Consider the following 6,861-nt stretch of genomic DNA (forward strand, 5'->3'; position numbering starts at 1 on the left):
ATGCAAGGAATATTGAAGTTGTTTAGTTTATTTTATGCAAATGTATTTCCTTTCTTTTAAGCAATGCAATTTCAATTTCAATTTTGAGTTTAAGCTTCAAGTTTCAAGTTTCAATTTTCAAGAGGATTCATTTTTCTCTGGGTCTAGCAATTGTAGATCTAGATCACTCTACATCTGGTAGTTAGGGTTGGTTGAGATTCGAATCGATTGTTCAAGGTTTATTTTTGTGATTCAAGATTCAAAGATGCAAGTTAGTAGCATTCGTCAATAATCTTCTCTCCCCCCTCCATTCCCACTTCTGCTACCCCTCCATGTTCTTAACTTAGGATTTATTTTTAGCATTTATTTATTGTTTTCCTTTCCCCCTGGGTCCTTGATCTAAGATGCCTACAGTTGTGCCTCTCTTTGGTTAAGGTTGCCTTTTCCTTTTATTGCTTTGCTATTTACTTTCTACATTTTTTTCCCTGCATTTTATTTATGCATTTTTTTTTATTAGATGATGGATGGTTAGGTTACCTTTGTTTTACATTTTAGTCTCAATTTGATCGCATTAGATGTATGTGTTAGGACCGCTCATTTAGTTTAATTAATTAGTTAAAAATTTTGAATCATTGCACTCTTGCATTACTATTAAGAGGTTAAATTCAAAGTGGCATATCTCCCTAAAATCGACCCATTAGCTACATGATACTATGCGCTTATGGTTATTTTTATTTTGCAAATAAAATGCTTCGTTCTTTGAACATGTATTTCCTTGTAACTTCAAGGAAGATGGTCCAAGTTTGTCTAAACAAACAATTGAGGCTGATGAAAGTAATGATCCAATTCAAGATCTTTACTATGAATTAGAAGAGATAGAGGTAGAGCCTAGGAGAAGCAAAAGGGCAAGAATAGAAACATCTTTTGGACTAGATTTTTTGACTTACTTGTTAGAAGCTGAATCTCAAAGATATAAAGAAACTATGAGCTCGACCGAGGGTCCTTTATGGAAAGAAGTCATAAAGAGGAGATCGATTCCATTATGCAAAATCATACTTGGGAGCTAGTGGACCTTCCTCCAGGATGTAAACCATAAGGCTCTAAGTGGATCTTCAAATGAAAGATGAAAACATATGGAACAATTGATAATTATAAGGCTAGACTTATAAGGTTGCAAACAATGAATAGATCATGACTACTTTGATACTTATTCTTCTATGACAAGAATAACATCTATAAGGATGATATAAGCAATTGCTGCCTTCGAGGTCTAGAAGTCCATTAAATGGACGTGACAATGACTTTTCTCAATGGAGACCTTGAAGAAGAAATATACATGGAACAACCCGAGGGTTGTATTTCTCCCAAACAAGAAAAGAAAGTGTGCAAATTGGTTAAGTCCTTGTATGGACTTAAACAAGCACCAAAATAGTGGCACACAAAATTTGACAATGTTATGATGTCAAATGGTTTCAAAATCAATGAGTGTGACAAGTGTGTCTATGTTAAGACCATGGATAATGGATATGTCATTCTTTGTCTATATGTAGATGACATATTAATTGTTGGTAGCAATGAACAAATGATCAAATCTACCAAAAACATGTTTAATTCAAGATTTGACATGAAAGATATGTGATTGGCTAATGTGATTTTGGGAGTAAAGATAACACATCAAACAACTGATGGTCTCCTATTGAGTCAGTCACAATATGTGGACAAGATGCTTGGAAATTTTAACAAGGGCGATTCTGGTGTGTCTAGAACTCCAATTGACTTAAATCAATATTTGTGCAAGAATCAAGGAGACATTGTATCTCAAGTAGAATATGCTAGAATTATAGGCAGCTTAATGTACTTAATGAGTTGTACACGGCCTGATATTGCCTATGTTGTGAGTAACCTAAGTAGATTCACAAGTAACCCTAGATAGTTGATCATTGGAAAGCTATTGTTAGGGTACTTAAATACTTAAGGCATACTTGTAATTATGGATTTCACTAAAAATTAGAGAACTTGCAGTATTAGAAGGATACTGAAATGCAAATTAGATATTTGATACACCAGATTCTAAAGCTACTAGCGGGTATGTATTCACTTTAGGAGGTGCAATTGTCTCATGGAAATCCTCCAAACAAACAATAATAACCAGATCCATGATGGAATCTAAGTTTGTAGCCTTGGATAAATGTGGAAGAGGCCAAATGGCTACGGAACTTCTTGGAGGATATTCCAGAATGGCCAAAGCCTATGCTTGCTATATGTATACATTGTGATAGCCAAGCAGCTATTGGGAGGGCATAAAATGTGATGTATAATGATAAGTCAAGACACATACGTTGTCGACATAATACTGTTAGACACTTGATCACGAATGGAGTCATAACAATTAATTAGTCATAATAATTAATTATGTAAGGTCAAAGGAAAATCTTGCGGATCCACTAACCAAACGGTTGAATAGAGATCAAGTTGAACAATCATCAAAGGGAATGGGACTCAAGCCCATAAATGTATAGGTTGATTACAGTGGAAACCTAACCTAGTTGACTAGAGATCCCAAGATCTAGGTTCAATAGGACAACTAAATTGTAACAATCGAGTGAGATCACTATGGGGGTTCATCCTCTACCTCATTCCCATGGTGAAAATAGTGATACCCGTAAGGAATAGGTTAAGCTTATGCTTTTTATGATTCTTACGTGTTGGACAAACGTTGGATCCAAGCGGAGAAATGCGGGTTACTTTTAAGTAAGAAATCACCTATGTGAGAGAGAAGAGGGGCCACTTCAAAGGAGAATTGTGAGGGCTAGAGTCTCCAGACACTCTCGCAAAACCAGGATGATGTCCACGGCCAAAACGGACATGACCATGAGAACTGTAATTGTGTCAGCGGAATGTTTGTTTGGAGTATATCATCATTTACATAAATGCCTGATAAGCATGCATTTACCATTATTTATTTGATTTAATTTCCCATACTTATTTAATTAAAGAGAGCTAATTGAATATTTTTGTGTATTTTTCAGCAATAAGGTGATTTTGGTTTTTAGAGATAATATGGAGTAAAGTTGGCAAATATTTTAGATATTGGTGGATTTTAAATCATGACATTCAATCTTGTTGCCCAAGAAATCATGAAAAGTGAGATCTTAGTCAAATTGGAAATAGGTGGAGGTCTAAGGAACATAATTGGTAATAAATCTGAAAATTGGATAAACAGACATACCTTCAGTATTTTAGGCATATCTCTCTCGTATGAGCTTGGATTTCGGTGATTCAAGAGGCTGTGGAACGATATTGAAAATATCTACAACTTTCTAGTTTTGAGGTTTTCCAAAACCTGAACGAATAAAGCTCAAATAGATGGGTAAAGAGAGGGGATTCATTGTGTGCGGGAGACATAAAAGAGAAGCCAGCAACAGAGAAGAGAAGAAGACGGCGAACGCGGCTCTCATCTCTCTCATTGCTGAAGAAGAAGACCACATCTCTCTCTCTCTCTCCCTATGTTTCATCTTTATTTTTCTTAAAACTTTGTGATAATGAGTAGCTAGTTCCTTTTCTTTGGGATGTAGATGAACCATGTTTATTTCATTAATTTGATTGTTCTATCTCTTCTAGTTGATTGTGTTTGAGTTTGGCTAAAGATGTTCTATAGCTTAGCAAACTAGGCGTGCCAAGCTTCCGTGAAGGATGATAGTCTTGCGAAGATAGGGCATATCTAGGAAGACCATCCCTAATTTGCTTTGAAGTGTAGAGTTATATTGGTTAGGGAAAAGCATTGGGGATTCGAAATCCCAAAGATCTTCATGTATTCATAGTTAACGTTTTTGCATTAATTAGTATATTTAGTTTAAATTTAGTTTTGTTGAATTCAATCTTAGTGACTTAGCCTTTTAGTTCCCCATAGTTCGTCCCATACTTTTTGCTTGCTAGATTAGTATAGGATTTTATTTTTGATTGGTTAGAGACACGATCAATGCCAAAATAGTTCAAGGACATCGTGTCTACTGTTTAGCTAGTAAAGTATATATACTTTCACAAGGAAAGGTTCAAAGCCAAGACCTACCTATCCTAAGCAAACTTTAACCATAGAATTCTATCACCATGTTGGGTATTTGTTTATTTTAATTATTTGTTGTCATTCTTGTGGGGGATTGTTGGAATATGCTCTTTGAGCATGAGTGAATGAAAATCATTCACTTTGGAGAGTTTACAAAAATAAGTGTATGGAATAACTATGGACTATTGGTTGTTTCATTTCCCAAGATAGTTCATGAATGGAGGGTTGTGAGATTTATTTCACAAGAGATTTCTTATTTCCCTAGCTTGTTTATAAATGACTAAAGCTCTTCATTTCCCAAACCGAATTCATTAAGTTTGGTTGTAAATGACAATGACATTTATTTTTCAAGTTTTATAATGAGACAAAGGCTTCCTCTATAAATTGGGATTCGGCATTGATGAAGATGGGTTTTGTTTTTGGGTTTTCTCTTTTGATTTAAGAATAGTGCTAAGAGTGCTTTGAGGTTTTTTCTTAATGTTTTGTGAGTCTTGTCAATGGTTTGAGTAGTTTTTTTTTGTTTTTAATCTTACGGTGATAGAAGGAAGACCCATATCAAGTTTGTCGTTGCGGTCTACTTTGTGCTAAGTATATCGTTGTTTGTCGTTGTATCTTGGGAGATAGACGTCCATTAGATCCTCAAGCACACACTGGAGGGGACAAACCTATGTTAAGGAAAACGTTTAACGTGTCTTGACGATTCTTCCTCTTTATTCTTTTGCTTCCGGTTCGGGTTCCATTTGGGTGTATTTCTTTTTCGTGTTAAATAGTATTGATATATTCTTTTGATTGTTGTTGTATTCTAATTGATAATCTCTAGTTTCTAATGATTTACTATTAATTTTGCCAACAAAATTATGACATTATAGAATGGATCTATTGCTGAAACTACAGAAGGGAAAGGGTTAATTAGGTTTTAAGTCTTTGCCAGAGCATATCTTTTGTTGAATCATTATCTCTCTCAAGTCTGATGATTTCTGAAATGTTTTATTACTTCTTTGAGTTGTGTGTTCTGCACATACCCAATTGGTTTTGTCATCCATGTGATGTAATATGTTGCATGTATGTTGAAAACTAGCTGTTACTGGCAAATGATGTGAGGTTGATGCATGTTCTGACAACCAATGCAGAGAATTCCTGTGCATTGGTCACTTGCGTAGTTAAGACCAGGTACAACTATGTTAGATAACTTGTTGCAAGTGACATAATTTATTATTTGCTGTTAAATTAAAGCTATGTTCTTCTCCATCGCAGTTTTTAGTTCATTACTCAATAAACATGCGTATCTTTCTCAAAACTACTTACTGGTTCCATTCCAATCTTGCTTTATTTTCTTTTAATTTGTTTATTTCTGGTTAACTTTATGGAATGCATGGTCATCTTGAATCCTTTGATTGGACTGATTGGTTTTGCTTTAGATTTTTGAGCTTGTTTAGGAAGCACATTCAAGATTTCCTAGAGGAACATCTATCTAGTTTGAGGTATTTGGTCTTTATGTGGCTCGTCAGAGCTGCACTGCTTTTTTATAGATTCATGTGGTGCAGTGGTGGCTTGCTCATGGGAGAAAAGATACGTGTTTCACGTAGAAAATATTCAGTGACGGTCTATCTTGGACAGTTATTTAGTATCATCATGTCTTTTTGCTTATATTACATTTTCTCATCAGGAACCTTTCTTAACTTGTTTGAATGATAATTTTCAGTGATGCCTACAGCTTTATATTGGTGCTCAGCAGTCCTGAAGAAAGTGTCATGAATATATGCTACTTTGTATTCTGTTGAATTCATGCTTAATTTTTGGGGGGTTTCAGTCAATGTCTTGCTATGTAATGTTCAATCTCGGTGGATCTATGTGGTTTCTGCCTCAAGTGTGATCTGTATTGACCGCAATATCAACTTTCTACCATTCTAATTTCGCTCACTAAAATTATTTTCATCTTTTATTCGATGTATTGTTTACTCTTCTCCAGAAGTTAGTGTTCAAGAATAAAAGAAATTCAAAACTATATGAGTTTCAGGCTGCCAAGGCAAATGCTTGGTTGGGGTCTTGAAAGCCACTTTCCACAAATGCTAACTGTGAGGATTTTCTCCAAATTCACCCTCCCAGGACTGATAGGCTGGGTCTGAACCCCACCATCCCCCCCCCCCCCTTTTGATTTATTTTCCTGGAAAACTAGGCTTTTACTGTTGTTTTATGTTAGCAATAACCCACATCTCTTTAGTTTTTATTTTCTTTTATTTGCAAATTTTAGTAATTGTTTATGGAAACAATTGCAAGTTAACAACAATAGGTCTGTTCATATTACATGCCAGTTAATCATTGAAATCTAATGTTTGATTACATGTTCTTCTTCAATCAACTACATTATGGTTCCTTTTAACTATAGCATTGGCTCGATCCCTTGTAACATCTGGGCAAGGTAGTAATTCATACTTCTACCTTTTTCTGAAATTTATTAGATTGCTTTGTGGCTATCTTCACTCACAGTTGATTTGACTCTGCCATGGAAATTTGTTGCACTGCAATTCTCATTGCATGGCCCCCCTATGAAGATCTCTCCAAAAATTGATTACGGGTTTTCAGTAACAATGAGTTTTTTTCTTAGTTGTATGGACAACAAGGCATTGTCTTGGAAATAGATCCACTCAAAGATTATGCATCCTATGTAATAAGTTCAACCATAATTTGTGTAACAGAGCACTTATCTGTGAGAAATATATGGCCTATCAGTCAGTGTCTACGTTGGTCACCATTAACTTTGTTTGCTATCTTAACATATAAGATTTTCATTGTAGATGATGTGTTGGACATCATTTTTT

Source organism: Hakea prostrata, chromosome 1 (genome assembly GCF_041222555.1).
Source record: "Hakea prostrata isolate BN-2017 chromosome 1, UWA_Hpros_2, whole genome shotgun sequence".
NCBI classification, from domain to species: Eukaryota; Viridiplantae; Streptophyta; class Magnoliopsida; order Proteales; family Proteaceae; genus Hakea; species Hakea prostrata.